This window comes from Corythoichthys intestinalis, chromosome 13 (genome assembly GCF_030265065.1).
Source record: "Corythoichthys intestinalis isolate RoL2023-P3 chromosome 13, ASM3026506v1, whole genome shotgun sequence".
Lineage (NCBI taxonomy): Eukaryota > Metazoa > Chordata > Actinopteri > Syngnathiformes > Syngnathidae > Corythoichthys > Corythoichthys intestinalis.
Genome location: NC_080407.1, coordinates 20,285,698 through 20,306,181, shown reverse-complemented (window position 1 = coordinate 20,306,181; position 20,484 = coordinate 20,285,698). Strand labels below are relative to the sequence as shown.

General features: G+C 38.8%; 1 pseudogene; it reads left to right on the top strand.

Moving 5' to 3' along the window:
• Window positions 1-20,098, top strand: part of LOC130927865 (gastrula zinc finger protein XlCGF57.1-like) — a 30,454-nt pseudogene extending 10,356 nt beyond the window's left edge.
• Window positions 20,099-20,484: the final 386 nt, after the last annotated feature.

The following is a 20,484-nucleotide window of genomic DNA, read 5'->3' as shown; positions in this document are numbered from 1 at the left end:
AAGAAGGAGAGAAGTCTGTATTTGCTTACCCACTTTATTGTGGTAACAATAATAAAGAAAAACAATAACAAAATAACAGCGGGCTGCTACAACATGCGACCGCTATCTCTCGCTATCTCGCTCGTTCTCCCATTCTTCCTACTCGTTCCCCGTGCGTCTCTTAAGGGGGGGCCTGCATAGTTACGAACATTAGGCTACAATACACAATGAATAGGTGTCCGCTGAACTCCTCCCACTCGGCTGCCGCTAGTTTGAAGCGGCCTTAAAAAATTTTTTTTATTTAAATAAATAAATAAAATACATCTCATTTGCCAGGCGTGGCGGCTTTCATTTTAGTGTGGCGGTGCGCCACAATCTGTTGAATATAGGGGAATCCCTGCGTTTAGCTCTCCTCCCAGGTTAGCATTATGCACATTTTAAACAAATAGATCACGGACTAACACAGGCGAATTTGTCACCCTATATGGAGCACTGGCAACCACTTTTTCTATTACACAGAAACGTGCGTGTGAAAATTCTTGTAACGTTTCACCCTCTCATTGCTTTCAAGAAAAAAAGTCTTCCTGCAACAAAATATAAGGTTTTTGACAGCCATGAAGTTCTTTTAAAATGGCGCACACAGTCTCAGGATCATTCGGTGTTTCCCACATGATCTGTTGTCGGTGTAGGTTCACTATCCTCTTCCCCTCACTATCCACTCGATCTCCCTATATGATTGGCCGAAGAGTCGAAATGCTCTCCCGTGAAATGCCTGTTTAAAAATGTTCCCGTTGTTACTTCTCGCGTGCGTTTAAAAGTGCCCATTTAAAAAGGAAAAGCGATGGATGATACTACACACGGAGCGTATTATTAACAAATGTTAAAGTTGTATAATCATATAGCGAGAATAAGGAACGTCATTGACAAGTGCAGGTCCCCGCGAGTGGATTGTGAGGGGAATAGGATAGTGCGCCTACAGCGGTGTTTCATCAGTGTGATTGCTCCCCTCAATGATTCTTTCATTAGTCTGCATTGGCTTTCATCTGGGCTCAAATTGATAACCCAAAACACCAAAGAAAGGTTCATAGCTCTCCTCGTCACCATTAGAAGAACGTTCGTTACGTCGGATTCGTAGCTGCAACTAGAAACAAAATTGTCCGCCATCATCGCCGCCATTCAGTACTAAGCACTGAGCCAGTTGCTTCCTTGTTGTGACGTCACGCACACAATATGCTCGATTTCCGGGATCTCGGGCGCAGGTCGTTTTAGCTTGACAATCGATCCAAGTTTCTATCATTTTCTTGGTGTTGCGATGTGTGTAATTACATGAAGTGGCATGATATGAATTCAAAAGGCATGCATTTATGGATAAATGATGGAATATTAGCATTTCCCCAGGTGTTGTAATACCCTTTAAATCAGGGGTGTCCAAACTTTTTGCAAAGGGGGCCAGATTTGGCGTGGTAAAAATTAGAGGTGTGCAAAATTTCCGATTCTTAGATTATTCGCGATTCGGCCATGGAAGATTCGAGAACGATTCACAAACATCCAAATTCCGATTATTGAAATATGCCAAGTAAAGCGGAAGTACAACACACTCAGCGCCCCGCGCGGTCTTTGGGGCGCAACGAGGAAGAACGCAGCGAGAGTAGCTAAACATCATGCTTCTCATTACCCGGCCCCTCGGGTAATGCCAATGCTCAACTCACGGCTCTAGCTCAACTCATGCCACGAGATAAAAAAAAAAACCAACAACATACCTGACTGCTGCCGAAAAGCTGCTGTAAAGTACGTGATCCACATAATGTAATGGTAGATATCATTTATATAGGACTAGAAGCACCATTGATATGGTAGCGTGAGCAGCACATCTACAAAAAGCTAGATGCGAGCGTTAGTAAACGGCCGCCATCTTAAAGCAGTACACTTCCCTGCAAGGCTGTTGTAGCGAACCTTCCAAGCAAACCTAATTAACTTTTTATCCAAAATACTCCTAAATCGGTAAAATATTGACTTGAATCTATCTTTAAAATAGTTTTAAAACTTTCACATGTCGAAAGTAGACAAAAGGGAAATTATGGAATAACGGGAGCAATTTTAACAACTTTAACAGTTGATTCACAACATTAAATTAACTGAATGTAGTTTAAAGCTGCTGTTACAGAATGGGGACTGGAGTTTTTTATTTACTGTTATTTTTGTATATTTGTTTACTGCTATAAACCCTACTCACGTGACGTCACAGCCACGCCCCCGCGCCATGTTGTCCGTATACTCGTCATGTTAATGCATTAGCGCTTCATAAATTCCTCCTATTATGGCGTGTTTTTCTGCTCGTTACCATTAATAATCAAAATGGTGAAGTCGTGTGTGGCGGTCGGTTGCAAAAACAGAGAAGATAGACGGAGAGACTTGAAGTTTTACCGTATTCCGAGAGACCCGAAGAGGAGACCGAGATTGACTGCTGCAATTCGACGAGAAAACTGGGCTCCAAACGACTACCACAGATTATGTAGTAGTCATTTTATATCTGGTAAGATGCATTTAATATATATTTAGAGGGTTTTGGGCTGACAACCACAATTAAGATCATTGCTAGGCTAATCGCCGACAACATACACTCAGACGTTGTGAATGAACTACCTGAAAATATATAATTATAAGGGGATAATCAGACAGTTGTCATACAATTAATTTACAATTTCACTATTGAGGTCAAAAGCCAAAAAATAAATTCAACTAGGGACAATCTGGAGTAGTGCTATCGCACTTCATATTTATTACATATTATATATGTATGTAGTGAGAGTGCTATCGCTAAACCATATGAACATTAAAAGCCCTAGCTCCATTAACAAATGACATGAAATACATTAGACTTGACAGTGGATGTTAGCAAGAACAAAAGATTTTGAATTGAAAATTTCGTAACTCACCTTCCGAGCACAAGATTCCTGCCGAATTTTCGTGTACGAGGACCTGTTTCACCCAACCAGCAATGTAGCATTTATAAGCCTCCAAGCTCTTAAAATTTTTCAAACTTTCGTGAGAATAGGCTGATTTTGTGTGGACAAGATAGTTGTAAATATCAGGATAGCAGATGTCAGGCAAAGCCGGCGAAGCCAGCGGGTCGAAAAACATCGATTTTGGCATCAAATACGGATCTGGCGAATGGATAAACTGAAGCTTTTCCACGTAACGCCTTTTATGCAACGCATCCAATGAGTTTACAGCGTCAGATAACACCGGGGCTTCCATGAATTGCTCTATAACTTGCTCGACTAATTGAAAACAATGAGAATAGGTCTAAAAAATAGGTACAATATGGCGGCCGGAAACAGCGACACGCCCATTTTGTGACGTAGGTGAGTAGGGTCTATATGTTAACTTGATACTGAAATAGTAGTTTGGTTTAGCCTGAGAGGATTTTTGAACAATTTTGGAACTAATGTACAAAACATTTAATTTAAGAAAAAAAAAAAAAAAAGGAGGGGGGGGGTGCATCAATAATCGTTTTATAATCGAATCGGAGCCTCTGAATCGTAATCGAATCGTTAGGTGCCCAAAGATTCCCAGCTCTAGTAAAAATGTGGGGGGCCGACCTTGGCTGACGTCCTTTACGTAGAACAATATATTCAAGCAAAATTTAGCAAGCCATTCAGTGTGTCACATTTGCTTTATTATTTTTTTAATGAATAATTTCAACAATCTCGCAACTAGCCTTTGCGGCGTTCTCTTTCGACTCTCGGGCTCTTGTGAAATACTACTGCAGTAAAATTAAACAAGCTTCAAGTTGCTTCAATTTCTCGCTGCGTATCTTCCCTGTAATCTTGTCGTACATGTCAGCGTGTCTTGTTTGGTAATATTGCCTCATTGAAATCTTTAAAAACAGAGACTGTCTCTTTGCAAATGAGGCAAGACACAGTTGTTGCGTATTTTAGTGAAGAAATAGTCCAATTTCCATCTATCCTTGAAGCGTCGGCTGGCACAGTCAATTTTTTTCTGATGATTGTCACCATTTTAGAAAATTGGAAGTAGAGGGTCACACGGAGTAATGTTGCTTAGCCCTTAAATACCTGCAACATGAAGCAATTATCAGAAAATCCCAAAATTTGAAAAATAAGGTCCTAATGAAACCTTTTTTTCAAATTTGTGAAAAGAAAAGTCAAAATGAATATGTGTAATAAGCGCTCTAATGTCTATAACCCATGCTAAATCATGTTTTTTTCTCATGGAACCTGCAGATGCATGTGTTGACTTGCATCCATATATATATATATATTTTTTTTTTCAAAAAGAAATGTCAAAATTCTAAATTAGTCTGAAAATCATGAAATTTTAGGTGTGTCAAATGTGATACATTTGACAATAAAGGGTTAAAGTGCTGCTGCCTTTTAGTGGGTAAATGAGGAGCAGCATTTCGTGTGTAAGCTACTTCATATGTTGGTTGCAGTACTGCTGACCAATTTATTAAGTCTGTGTGCGGGCCAGATGTTATTGATTTTATGACAGAGGCTGGGGGCCGGATGAAATTTGACCACGGTGCGCATTTGGCCCCCGGGCCGGACTTTGGACACGTCTGCTTTAAATGATTTGATTTTACATGCTATGTCATCAATTCAGTGTCAGTCTGTCAAGTGGGTTGCCTGTAGGGATTTTTTTAAGTCCAGCAGGTGTGAGTATTCAGTGACACAGTATCCACACTGTGTCGACATGCTTCATGTCACGAACCCATCACTAACATGGTCACTGCTAACAAAGACAACATCAGGTTAAAACATTCAACACAATCGGGTACAAAAATGTAAAAGTTCTTCACGCAGCCAGCTCTGCTCAAAAGCTGGTTCTCAGCAGGTATCGTGTCTCCAAGGGCAAAAGACAAATAACCTGGCTCATGCACAGTTGCTGAGCATGAGCCAATTTATAGTGCCTGATGGAGGAGTGGCAGTCAATTGAGCATGATGCCTTAAGGACTGAAGTAAAATTGGGCACCCCAACTTTCCACCTTGTTACAAATATGACTAACACCCACCTACACAAACCTATATAAAGACACACAGAACACTTTAAAATGCAACTTTTTTTTCCACCTTGACCTATAGCCTTACCTTGTCTTCACTGATGCAAAAGTATGTATTGCACTTTCATATGACAGTTGTTTTGGTAGGTGTACTTCTTTCCTGGACTTGGTGCTGATGTGAATAAGTTCGCTGTAAAAGATGGCCCAGGATCTACAGAGGTACAAGGAAAATATTTCAGAAGAGCATCTACAAAGAGAAGAAAGTGGAATGTTACATTATATTGGTCAAATTGCTGTTGATTGTGAAACCAGCATGAAATAACCATAATAGCGCCTACATTTTTGCAGCCTACTATACCTGTCTATTGGATCCGACCTCTATCTTTGATGGGTGTAGTTCAAAGAAAATAAATTCTTGAAGCACGTCAACTACACAGGACTATCCAATAATAATGAATTAAATAATATATGATAGCAAAAAAATTTAATAAGTGGAATGTTTTTGCATGAACGTGATCACCATTTTAATGAATTAATGACACATTTAATAACAAATGTTTGCGTTTAAGTCCGTGGCACTTTTAGTCCCCCATACCACAGAACTTTGAAATGATTGATTCCATATTTAATGGTGTATTTATTTAATTAACCTTGGCACTTTTAGGCAAGGCACATTTATTTGAAAAGCACAAATTAACACAAGGTAAAAGTGGTTCACATCTCATGAAAATAAGCAAGACAATTTTAGTCCCCCAAACACTAAAATGGGCGGGGGGAGTAAATTTAACTGAAACTAATCCACAGCTGGCTGAATACTGAAAATATTTCTAAAACAACAGCCTGGCTAATGATACAGTAGAATTTTGCTTTAGCAGTTAGTCATATAAACTTTATGGAAATAACGACTAGCTTGCAGTTGCGCTAAGTATACATGCTTATGCTGCTGAAAAAAATCACAGCAAACCTCCGTTTTTCTTCACGTTTATGCTCTCTTCTTCTGACCCGGAGGGCTTTTGTCTTTTCATGTAGTTGACTTGTCACCGTAACGTCGCTCAATTGCGGAGGCTAAAAATAGCACCTTCAGGTAGATCGCTGGTCTGCTGGGTGGTGAGTGAGACTAGGGTCTGTGGTGAAATAATTGCATCACAGGAAAAAGTGAAACGGGCAGAAGGCGCACTAGAAAAATGATTTCATTATTATTTAAAGACTTATTACTATAGGTTTTGTTGTTTTATTGTTTTGTATAATTTTTTGAATACTGCTATCATCAAATATTATGGGTCTGCAGGGTTTCCCCCTAGGGCGTAGATTTGGTCTCAATATTGCTGGGACGATAGAACAGCACAACCTGCATGTACATTTTTTGCTGGGGACGGGACATTAATAAGACCAAACAGACTGGGTGAACGGTGGTCAGGGCTACATTTCTCACCAGTAAGAACCTAATTAATTGATAGGCTAAATGATTAATGGTTGATTAATTAATCAAGGTAAAATAAAAGATAAAATTATTTCATGCAGTATAGGGGAACATGATTACAGGAATTAAATGAATAGAAAGTGAAATAAATGTTGAAATAAATAATTATACATGTTGGAATAAATAAATGCTGAAATAAATCATGAAATATGAATGAATATGAAACATGAAATCATAATCAATGAAAATAAATAAAATGTGAAATGTAGAAATAAAAATTGAAAGAAATTAGGGCTGTCAAACGATAAATTTTTTTTAATCGCGTTAATTACAGCTTAAAAATTAATTAATCGTAATTAATCACAATTAATCGCAATTCAAACCATCTATAAAATATGCCATATTTTTCTGTAAATTATATATATATATATTCTGTAATATAGTTGGAATGGAAAGATAAGACACAAGATGGATATATACATTCAATATACGGTACATAAGGACTGTAGTGGGCATTTCACTCTACTGTCATTTAAATCTGTCTATGCTGTCCTCACTCCGAAGCGTCTCCTTTTTCCAAAGCTAGACAGCTAGTGAACTACGCCTTAATAATCAGACTTCTTCCTTTTTCATCTGATTTATTAACAAAATGGCCTCAAACCTTTGTCCTCTTTAAACCGTAGTGAAACTACAAAAAAAAAAAGTACACAAGCATTGCATTAGCAACAACGTTAGCTTAGCACGCTATCCAGGTTCACTCAACATAAACAAAAAGCGTCTCATACAAAAAATATAACATTTCGCTTACTAACATAATATGTACATTCTTTACAACAACCATACTTACGGACAAATCGTGTCCAAGGATCATATAAGCACAACATTACAACGTAGGCGTCAGCCCGAGACGTCATGCAGCCATATTGAACTGGCAAGAAAGCAATAAACCATGTCGCAAAGCGACCACAAGTGTTCGCTGTTAGACAGTACAAAAAACCTTGCTGTAAAACTTACCAAAAGGCAGAAAACTGTCTGAGCGGGACATGTGCGTTAATTGGGTCAAATATTTTAACGTGATTAATTGAAAAAATTAATTAACGCCCGTTAACGCAATAATTTTGACAGCCCTAAAATAAATACATAAATATTGAAATTAAAAAATATTGAAATGGAAACATTTTAATGACACATTTAATCATTTAATTTTTGCACATCTGGACCACCATACAAAGCCGTCAAGTCGCACATGAGAGGAGAGAAACACAAGCACCTCTGTGTTTACAGTGAAATAAAATGAGTTCTTTATCACAAATTTTTGCGACATGTTTTGGTCTTAAATTATATTTTGAGGGTCTTAAAAAGCATTCAATTTGAATTTTAAAATAGTGCAAGAACCCTGCAACAGATTTGTTCAATTAGTTGTTGAAGCCTTGGGCTGAGTGGGTTAGAGTTGAGAACACTGTTCAGATTTATTTTCACTTTCCGTGGATTAAATTCAAAATGGAAACGATGTCAAGTCTGAAGTTTTGCAATGTCTTAGGCATTCATTTTTGAACGTAAAAGCCATTCATTTGCTGCCCTACGCACATACGCAATATATGGCTTGGCCTCTTTTATGCTTTTATTCCTTTTTAATGTATTTTATGAGATTTTTTTTTCTTGATGTATTCCTGATTTTAATGTGGTGTCAAGCACTTTGAATTAATTTGTGTTGGATTGAATGACAACAAAAATGAATAAACAAAAAAATGGGCAAGGAAGAATTTTCTCCAACAGAAAACAACTTTGGCGACACAAGTTTGCAAATGAAGACATAAGATTTTGTGTGATTGTTGTCTTGCAGATCTAGATGTCAGCCAAGCCCATTGTCTTGAGCACCAGGAGTCTTCTTGTGTCAAGGGGGAGGAGGAAGAGTCGTCATACATCAAGGAGGAGGAAGAGTCCGTTCACATTAAAGGTCATCCCAAGCATAGTTTTTTTTTCTTTAGATGAGAAGAAATCCTTCTCCTAAGTATGAAAATGTCTTTCAGCCTAATATAGTGAATTTGCTTCCTTAGTAGCTGTGCAATGGACTCGTGAACCGATTTAAGGTTTGCGCCACGGCATTGACTTGACTGTTGTTTGCAGATAGAAAGATTTCTTTCTATGTAAACAAATTTGCTTTTGTTTGATGATGTAGATATATTACGCACAATTTCAAGTGTAGCACAGACACACTGAGTAGCGCAAACAAATGCGTAACACTGTCAAACATACTGACGGCAAGCACCCGGTCACTCCAACAGCACCATATCAAGTGGAACATTTACTCATAGAGGTGTGACAAAGGTGTGTGAAATTTCTGGTTCTTGGAATATTCGCGATTCGGCCGCTGAAGATTGGAGAACGATTTACAAACATCCATATTCCGATTATTTAAATATGCTATGCAAAGCGGAAATAAAACACCGTCAGCGCGGCAGTTCTTCAGGACGCAATGAGGAACGGACCGAGAGTAAGCATCCACCACAACTCATGCCGCTAGATAAAAAACCGCCGACAGCAGCTAAAATCAACGGCAAGTTGCTACAAACTTCGTGCACGTTGCTACAAACTACGCGCACACAATGCTATGGTAGATGTCACATGTATATAGAACTAGATGCGAAATGACAGACTCGTCGGCGTTAGTAAACAGTTGCCATCATAAAGCAGTAGACTTCTCAGGAAGGCTCTGTTGTAGCGGACCTAATTAACTTTTTATCAAAAATACTCCTAAATCGGAAAAATCTTGACTTGAATCTATCTAAATGATGAAACATGAAAACTTTCATGTCGAAAGTAGATAGAAGGGAATTAATGAACCTTTTTCCTGCTCAGTTTGTGGTCAAAGATTCACTCACAAAAATAGCTTGAAATACACTCAAGAATTCACACTTTCACTTTCCCTGCTCAGTTTGTGATCACAGATTTGCTCGGAAGCAACACTTAAAACAACACACAAGAACCCACACTGGCAAAAAACCTTTGTCCTGCTCAGTTTGTGGTCAAGGATTTGCTAAAAAAAAAAAACTTAAAAAGACACTAAAGAACCCACACAGGTCAAAAACCTTTTTCCATCTCTGTGATAAAAAAATTCGCTTGGAAGGATCGGATTAAGAGACACGTGTGTGTTGGTGTGAGAAGCAGTGGCAAATGACTGTTTTGCCTGTCATCCATGCTGGCTCCATCAGATTTTGCACGCCGGACGATTGTATTCCGTTGAGCTTTCTTAAATCCTGTTGAGGATTGGTACTTTTGGTACCTTGCTTTGTCCAATCATTGTATGATGTGCATCCACCCTATTGCCAAAACCTCACCTGATTGAACTCTCTCAAGTTAAGTGGCAATTTTTATATAATACCATAGACATCATAATGATATTGACATGACACTTCCCCGAGACCCTGCCCATCCGCTTCTGGTAGGTGGCCGGTCCACTCCACACCAGCCTGGGCCCCAGGTACAGAGAGCAATTGTCAAACACACACTCTGCGTTCTATCGCCGGATTTAGCTTGAAACAGGACGAAACTTCAGCCTACAAGCAGGCACGAGTGTCTCAAGAGTGATTTGGTCGAAGATTCAAGATAATTATTATATTTTTCGCAACATACATGCATTTTGAAACGTGAATACAATATGAAAACCTAGCTGCTACGGCCGCCAAATTGGATTTCTCTCTAGCGTTATAATTCGAAATATTTACGTAGCATGAATGGTAACTGCCCGGCTTTTTCACCTCTAACCAAGAATGTTGTAGGAAAGTCCACTGTGTGTGTGTTTGCTTTAGTTTAATTGTCGCGATGCTGGCCCTTTAAGAAGAGCGAAGCTCGTCCTAATCCTCCCTTCACAGCAGTGTAGATTGTCCCCAAGCTACCATCATGTTTACTTAACATCTGAAAGTTGTGTGTAAATGAGAGAAGTATAGTGTTGAAGTGCGCCTTCACAATATATAAACACGTTTGGTTGATGACAGTTCCTCTGTTTATAATCAGTTGCATTCGGGAGCCGCCCTGTGCTAATTGCTAATGCTAATCGTTGGCCCCTTTGACAACATTGTTGAGGCTAAAGGTTTGTTTTCAATTCACTTGTCAATCTAGGTTGTTATTCTAATTTCCTGCTTAATGTGTTTGCTGATTCTTGTCCATGATGAGCAATTATATGCATTATGTGAGCGGTATATTTCATTTATATTTAATGTTGATCGTGTTCATTTAGGTAGATATGTTTATATCAAGGACGTAGGTTTGCATAGAGACGGTAGGGACATAACACTGCCAACTTTTCAGGAGGCTCAAATTGTTCCCACCAACTTTTAAGCAACCTTATTTGCATTATATAATGACTTCAGTTATATAGGGAATTTAGATTGTCTTCCCATATGTTGTAAGGATAGAATTGACCCTAACATTATTAAGTGAATTATTTTCATTATATTTGTGTTTGCAAATAAAAACCAGACAGTTTTTTAAAAATGTTTCTTTTAGTAGTTTTTGAAAACAAAGGTTTAAATCGAACAGTGTAGCACCTAAACCAATGCACGTAAAAGTTTGTATCAGTCGATTCGGATTTATTTGCATTGATCATTTAGCCTTTCAATTAATTGGGTTCATATTCATAAGAAATGTGGCCCTTTGCCATGTTCACTCAATCTTTTTGGTCTTATTAATGTCCTATGTTCGACATCCTGGTCGAGCTGGTGGACTGGGGAGAGCTGGGCCGACCTCAAGCGGCCATCTCTCCCCATGACCTATAGTGACATCGGATTTTAATTTTAAGTTGTGATTGTATATAGAATTCATAACTTATTTGAATATTATTTATCATTGATTCTGCATGCTTTCCTTAAGTTAATTCGTTGATTCAGATGATTAGGTTAGTAGCTTCTTTAGAGTACCTTTTCATGATATGCTAATTTTTTGTGAAAGGGATTTTTGGTTTTTCTTGACTTTTTTGTCAAAATCATCAATATTAAAACAATAAAAGGCTTGAACTACTTCATTTGTGTGTAATGAATCTAAAATATATAAAAGTCTAATGATTATCAATATATTACAGAAAATAATGAACTTTATCACAATATGCAAATTTTTTGAGAAGGACCAGTATATTGATGGGATGTGGGGCTGATTATTAGGGGGCCTGCATTGTTGGTGTGGCCGTCAAAGCTGACCGAGTAGAATCACAGACAAAGCTTTTCGTTGAAAATTCTTGTGAATAAATGCTTAAACCCCTGAATTATTTACAGATATGGATGTAAACAGTCTCGATTCTTTGTTTAAGCCAAAAAAACGTGCAGTGACCATTTATTTTACGTAAATATTGCAAACTGTAACGCCAATGCAGTAGCGGCTAATTTCTGCCATTGATTTTTTTTTTTTCACAACGTTTCAAAATGCATGCATGGTCTGAAAAATATTTTAATTACCTTGAATCCTCGAACAAATCACTACTGAGATTTCCTGTTTGTATGCGTTACAGCTTTTGTACTTTTTCAACCTAAATATGGCGTTGGATGGCTGAAAGTGTATTGAGAATAACGGCGACCGACTGAAGCGGAGTGTAGGATGGCCCCCTACTTGAAGGCGTGGAGCACCGTCTGGGGAATGTGACCTGTCAATATAATTATGAAGTCTATGATATGATCAAATTGATTTGATGTAAAACGCATTCCACTACTACTGTTAATATTAATTTGTTGAATATTAATAGAGAGTGAGAAACAGAGCGCATGTGTAGAACTCGTATCCTTATTTACACATTATACACACACACACCCTCTCAACACAGAAAGTCGCCAGAGAGAAAAAACCTTATCAGGCTGCTTTATGAAAATGTTACCTTGAACAGATGTTTACAATGGCGGAAGACTTTACAAAAGTAGGCTAATGGTAGAGCGGAATCTAGTTGGCCGTCTTAACTAGCCATGTTATCTGCCTCGTTAACAAGCTTACATTATAGTATCTGTTTAACCATCGCAACTGAGCTAAATTCACCAAATTTGAATAATCAACACACATGTATATAATATAAGAACATATAACACACATATCTTTTTTTAACCCTTCATTAACCGTCGACGGGATGTTGTGCTCGTCGACGCATTTACATCATCGATGACGTCGATTAGTCGGGACATGTCTAGTTCATAGGTAACACTTTATTTGATGGTGGCGTCATAAGACTGCCGTAAGACTGTCATAAGTACAGTGCCTTGCAAAAGTATTCGGCCCCCTTGAATCTTGCAACCTTTCGCCACATTTCAGGCTTCAAACATAAAGATATGAAATTTAATTTTTTTTGTCAAGAATCAACAACAAGTGGGACACAATCGTGAAGTGGAACAACATTTACTGGATAATTTAAACTTTTTTAACAAATAAAAAACTGAAAAGTGGGGCGTGCAATATTATTCGGCCCCTTTACTTTCAGTGCAGCAAACTCACTCCAGAAGTTCAGTGAGGATCTCTGAATGATCCAATGTTGTCCTAAATGACCGATGATGATAAATAGAATCCACCATCAAGTCTCCGTATAAATGCACCTGCTCTGTGATAGTCTCAGGGTTCTGTTTAAAGTGCAGAGAGCATTATGAAAACCAAGGAACACACCAGGCAGGTCCGAGATACTGTTGTGGAGAAGTTTAAAGCCGGATTTGGATACAAAAAGATTTCCCAAGCTTTAAACATCTCAAGGAGCACTGTGCAAGCCATCATATTGAAATGGAAGGAGCATCAGACCACTGCAAATCTACCAAGACCCGGCCGTCCTTCCAAACTTTCTTCTCAAACAAGGAGAAAACTGATCAGAGATGCAGCCAAGAGGCCCATGATCACTCTGGATGAACTGCAGAGATCTACAGCTGAGGTGGGAGAGTCTGTCCATAGGACAGCAATCAGTCGTACACTGCATAAATCTGGCCTTTATGGAAGAGTGGCAAGAAGAAAGCCATTTCTCAAAGATATCCATAAAAAGTCTCGTTTAAAGTTTGCCACAAGCCACCTGGGAGACACACCAAAAATGTGGAAGAAGGTGCTCTGGTCAGATAAAACAAAAATTGAACTTTTTGGCCACAATGCAAAACGATATGTTTGGCGTAAAAGCAACACAGCTCATCACCCTGAACACACCATCCCCACTGTCAAACATGGTGGTGGCAGGATCATGGTTTAGGCCTGCTTTTCTTCAGCAGGGACAGGGAAGATGGTTAAAATTGACGGGAAGATGGATGCAGCCAAATACAGGAACATTCTGGAAGAAAACCTGTTGGTATCTGCACAAGACCTGAGAATGGGACGGAGATTTATCTTCCAACAGGACAATGATCCAAAACATAAAGCCAAATCTACAATAGAATGGTTCAAAAATAAACGTATCCAGGTGTTAGAATGGCCAAGTCAAAGTCCAGACCTGAATCCAATCGAGAATCTGTGGAAAGAGCTGAAGACTGCTGTTCACAAACACTCTCCATCCAACCTCACTGAGCTTGAGCTGTTTTGCAAGGAAGAATGGGCAAGAATGTCAGTCTCTCGATGTGCAAAACTGATAGAAACATACCCCAAGCGACTTGCAGCTGTAATTGGAGCAAAAGGTGGCGCTACAAAGTAATAACGCAAGGGGGCCGAATAATATTGCACGCCCCCCTTTTCAGTTTTTTATTTGTTAAAAAAGTTTAAATTATCCAATAAATTTTGTTCCACTTCACGATTGTGTCCCACTTGTTGTTGATTCTTGACAAAAAATTGAAATTTTATATCTTTATGTTTGAAGCCTGAAATGTGGCGAAAGGTTTCAAGGTTCAAGGGGGCCGAATACTTTTGCAAGGCACTGTATGTCATGACCCTATCATGGGCATTAATGAACGCATATGACAGATGTCATTAAGTGTCATCTGGCAAATTATGTCATTAACTACATTTATTTCCAGCTCTGATTCTTTACATCCATTCAAAAGTGTGATAATTTACCGGATGACACAAAATGATATCTGTCATAAGCATTGATTCATGCTCATGGCAGTGTCATGTCATAATTATGATGGTCTTATGACAGTCTTATGGCACCACTGTCAAATAAGGTGTTACCAAATACTATAACTAGCAATTAATGTAACAACTGAAACAGTAACTGCAGAAATAATTAACTCAGAGCATGAATTTTGATTGTCATTTAGTACATTTGTAGCGCTGCAATGAGTGCTAGGTATTTTGGACGACAACATTGTTGGCAGCAGAAGTTGACCGTCTCCCTCAAGGGAGCAATGATGGCTAAATGAAGCTTCTTGAAGCAGTGAAGCTTTGCAGCCAATTGGTTCAAAGCTTCCTGGTGGTTCATTTGGTCTTATGATGCCGCTGTCAAATAAAATGTTACCTATTTATATCTTTTGGTGTAAATACCCCATATTACAGTGAGGACATCTGCGACTTAGAGTGCAGCTTATCTATGAACAGGTGCCGTTTTTGAGTCAAATTTCGTGGGTGGCGGTAATTGAGTGTAAGCATTTAGAAATATTTTATAAACATACTAACAAGTACACAGACATAAACATGGCATAGAGCAGTGACAATAGAAAACATTTAATCATAATAAAATGCTTATATTCAACCAATAAATATGAGACAAGCACGTTTTTGACTTTACCAGTGATTCATTGCTTCCAGCTGACAGGTTAGCGCCACGCACAACACTGCAGTCAGCCAGTTTTGTATTTTTCGGTGTATGTGCCGTTAAAGGATCAATTCGTTTTCCCGAGACCAACGTGACGTTATTTCATTTCTTTTGATTCGTAACCGTAAACCTTTAATCAGTCCACAGAAAAGATTCCTAGTCGTCAAAAAGAGAGTTTTTTTCACGCACCCACAAAAAAAATCTGACATCAGAATTTGGTGGTTAGATACAAATGCCTAAATATGAACACAAATGCGCAAATATGAGGAATTTTTTTTTTTATATACGAGCATGAATGCAAGTATGAATCTTTTTGCTTCAATAATGTTTGCAATACGCTGTTTTAATAATGTCATCACAAAAGACTATGGTTAGTCACACGATTCGTCTTCAAAACATTTAGACCGAAATTGCACTTATAGCTATTTTTGGCCAATAGTTTTCAAGGCTGAATTTTTGTATGCATTGGACTATGCGAAACAATGTCTCTTGCGCCTCAAAATTAAACCGCATATTTTTTTGATGAATACTTTTTGAAACCGCACCATGCACTGAATCCAAGAAACCACAAGGGATCACTGTACTTTTTTCAGACGCAGTGGTAGTCCATAAAATACGTCAATGGTTTTCCTCTGCTGGCAGGTTTCAGAAGATGTCTTGCTGAGTGGCAGGAGCCAGAATCTCCTGGCGTTAAAGAGGATGTTGAGCTCCCCAAAATCAAAGAGGAGGAGGAGCCAGAGCCCTATCAACGGATGCAACTTCCGATCAAAAAGGAGGAGGAAGAGCTACCATGCTTTAAAGAGGAGGAAGAAGAGGAGCATATCCCTAGGTCAAATGGTGAGCCCTTGAAGAGTGAAGATGGTCCGAGTGAGGCCGGCAGAGGGGCGGAGCCTCCAAGCGTCTGCAGCAGCAGCAGCAGCTCAACAGAAGGATTGCAAGCAGACATTTTCATCACTCTACCAAACAGAAGTGGCACCACATCACACTCACCTTACAATGATGATGGTCATAAGAAATCTCACAGTGACGACAAACTCTGCAAATGCTCTCAGTGTGGGAAAACCTTTGCGACTAAGCAAACTTGTCGTGCACATATGAGGAGGCACACTGGTGAAAAACCTTTTTCCTGCTCAGTTTGTGGTCAAAGATTCGCTCAAAAGCAATACTTGAAAGGACACACAAGAACCCACACTGGCGAAAAACCTTTTTCCTGCGCAGTTTGTGGTCAAATATTCAGTCACAAGAGCAACTTAAAAAGACATACAAGAACCCACACTGGGGAAAAACCTTTTCCCTGCTCAGTTTGTGGTCAAAGATTTGTTCAAAAGCAACACTTAAAACAACACACAAGCACCCACACTGGCGAAAAACCATTTTCCTGCTCTGTTTGTGGTGAAAGATTCGCTCAAAAGCAATACTTGAAAAAACACACAAGAACCCACACTGGCGAAAAACCTTTTTCCTGCGAAGTTTGTGGGCAAAGATTCAGTCACAACAGCAACTTATCAAAACATACAAAAACTCACACTGGCGAAAAACCTTTTCGCTGCTCAGTTTGCGATCACAGATTTGCTCGGAAGCAACACTTAAAACAACACACAAGAACCCACACTGGCGAAAAACCTTTGTCCTGCTCAGTTTGTGGTCAAAGATTCAGTCACAACAGCAACTTGAAAAAACATACAAGAACCCACACTGGCGAACAACCATTTTGCTGCTCTGTTTGTGGTGAAAGATTCGCTCAAAAGCAATACTTGAAAAAACACACAAGAACCCACACTGGCGAAAAACCTTTTCCTGCGCAGTTTGTGGTCAAAGATTCAGTCACAACAGCAACTTAAAAAAACATACAAGAACCCACACTGGTGAAAAACCTTTTCCCTGCTCAGTTTGTGGTCAAAGATTTGTTCAAAAGCAACACTTGAAACAACACACAAGCACCCACACTGTAGAAAAACCATTTTCCTGCTCGGTTTGTGGTGAAAGATTCGCTCTTAAGCAATACTTGAAAAAACACACAAGAACCCACACTGGCAAAAAACCTTTTCCCTGCTCAGTTTGTGATCAAAGATTCGCTCGGAAGCAACACTGAAAGCAGAAATGTGAAGTAATTTCATAACATGCCAAATAGGGTCACAATTAAAGTAATTAAACATTGTCCAACAAATGAAGCATGAAAAAATAATTTATATGTTGTATATTTGACAAAAGAATCGCGTTTCCGAAGTTCGAGCCTGAAAGGGGACGAACCCGGAAGTGATACGTCACACCGAGAACAGCGATGGCAGCACTCCATACGGCCACCATACAAAGACCTTCAAACAATGATTCAAACAGCGATATAAGCGATAGATCGAGCGCAAGGGAGGAGATCCAAGTTTTTGAAGAGTTGGAGGAAGAAGAGATTGGAATTTTATGTTGGACCTAACGTGTATTAGCCAGACGCTAATCAGTATGCAAACAATGTGCCTAGACTACCTGACATGGAATGGAGACAAGACCCATCGAGATTACAAGATTGGTAAAATATAGGCTGTTATTATTTTCATGATTTGAAGATGCAGGCATTTGCACATAATTTTGTTTTTGTCTATCTGATGACATTTAAAAAAAAATAATAATAATCAGACTTCATGTTCATTTTGGCAGATCCGGCAGCTCCCTTGCATATAAAATAATAATAAAAAAAACGTTGGGGGGGAAAGAAGGTGATGAGTCCTTGATGGCTTTCTTTATTGTGGCAACAATAAGAAAACAAAATAATAGCGGACTGCCGCCACATTCGAATGCGAAGTTTTGCTTCTCGCTCATCTTCCCCTCGCCTCCTACTACTCACAGCTCTCCAGTCCCAGCGTCTCTTAAACGGATTGTGCATAGTGTCTTTTTATGAGCTTTTTGTTGACAAAGGTATCGAACACACAACGTGCTGACAACTTTGTTTCTTTATTAACACATGGAGCTAACAGTACGAACACAGCTTAGGGCTCTCGGCAGGAAGTGGCGTCTAATGGCGTGAGGAAATGTAGTTTTTTCACACAAGCCAACAGATTACAAAGCACCACTTCAGTGTTGTCCCGAGACTACATTTCCCATGATTCACTACGTGACTTGAGCCGCTCGCTGATTCACTGCGAGATTGACTCATTGCCAACACGCTAGTTGTCACCTGTCAGTGGCTCTCGTAAAACACAAACTAGAAGGCTATCAAGTGATCACCGTGAAAGAAACGCCGAACCGTACAAATGCAATGCAATGCTTGAAGCATGAAGGTGGAAATACATAATACAAATACAAATAAACGTCCACAAACTCACCGGCTTTGTGTGTTTGTTACGGCAACGTGACCGTGAATTACCGCGACGCCGACCCGCTTCTTTGCACATCCACACCCCTTTCCCGATTGACAGTGGATTAACCCTTTCAGACAAGATCGTTGATGACGCACAATTTAAACACGCTTAACCTAGCGAACGCAACAACAACTATGATCGGGGATTGCCACGAGTTAGCTTTTGGCTAACGTCGCTAGCTATTACTGTTCATTCCACAACAGTTGGCAGCTCTGCTTTGACAAAGTCATCAGTCATCTATCCAAAAATCACATTTACTTTTTGGCAAATCCTTGATCATAAGCAGACCGGTTAAGGAAGCAAGCATCTTCGAAGTGTTTGTAGCAGAGAACACTACTTGATGATGGCGTGAAATTCATTCGCTTCATGCAAACGAAAGATGTCCATTTACGTGCCCTGCTATCCTTTGGCCACTCTTACAACTTTTCGTTTGAGTGAGAACAAAACATCGCCACACACCGCCGTGGCATCTTACTGAGAAGCAATGCAATAAACAATACTGTTCTATGGCGGACTTCCCTCGCACTTCTCAGTGTGATGTAATTTCCAAAGATTGCCGAAGAAAAGCATTGTCGTTTTCAAGGGCGTTGCTATGGGTTAAACAAAGAATCTGGAAGGGTTGTGTTAAAAAAAATAACGAAAATATACTTATAATTGTTTAGCCATTGATATTATTCAAAAACATGGTTGGCCAACCTTACTTCACATTTTCGCTTTAAAACAACACACAAGAACCCCCACTGGCGAAAAACCATTTTCCTGCTCAGTTAGTGGTCAAAGATTCGTTCAAAAGGAAAGTACATACAACAACCCACACTGGCGAAAAACCTTTTTCCTGCTCAGTTTGTCGTCAAAGATTCGCTTGGAAGGATCGGATGAAGAGACACGTGTGTGTTGGTGTGAGAAGTAGTGGCCAATGACTGCTTTGCCTGTCATCCATGCTGGCTTCATCAGATTTTGCATGCAGGTGACGTCAGGCTTGGGTGTTACGGTCGTATTCGTGGTACACTTTATTTTTGAAATTGCATTTTTGTTTGGACTTTGCCATTTTGTGGTTAACCTTTTCTGACCATCAACGTCTTTTCCTTGATTCATTTGCCGACTGGCATTATTTATATCATAATCTCTCATTTAAACTACACTTTTCACATTTAATATTTGAAACTGCAGACCCCAATTTCCAAAAATTCAAAATAATTCATAAATATTGTCATTAAATACATATTGAAATTTAGAGGATATTTTTCAATATTGCAAAAATAATTAAAAAAAAATACTGGCTCACAAATAAGTTTTTTGTGTGGGGGTTAATGTAAATATAAAAGTTTTGTTTTTTGTACCAATTACTATTATTACTTGTGATTTACTGAGTATGAGGGCCAAATAAAAAAAAAATAAGAAAAAAGGACTATGACAGTCAAGTCGTGTTCTTACTACAAGAATTGTTTTTTTTTTCTTTTTGCAGCAAGTCAAGTTTTGGTATATCATTTTTCTTAAAAATAATTAAATGAATAAAACACATGGACTAATTTCTGTAGTTAACTTTGCAGATTAGATATGTTTTGTGGTGAAATTGTTTTTGTTTTTTAATTATATGGTCACCACCTGATACATACGGGGGTCACAATGAATAAGGCGCTATTGGAACGGAAACGTTCACTTTTGCCATGGATTTTTGTAATAAATTCTACACAAACTTCCTTGTCTGTGTTACTTCCTTGTCTGTGTTGAATCCATATTATACGGCTCACCGTTTCATTACAAAGTTAAGTGGCACTATTTATATCATACTCTCCCTTTCAAACTACACTTTCACATTTAATATTCGAAACAGCAGACCTCAAATTACCAAAATTCAAAATATCCAAAATACTGGTGTCAAATTAATATGGAAAATTAGAATACATTGTTCAAATTTGGAAATAATACCGGTACTAATTACCAAAAAATCATTTCTGGCTCACAATTGAGTTTTTTGTGGGGCGATTAACGTTACCATGGCGCAAAAATGAATTTTTACAGTACAAAA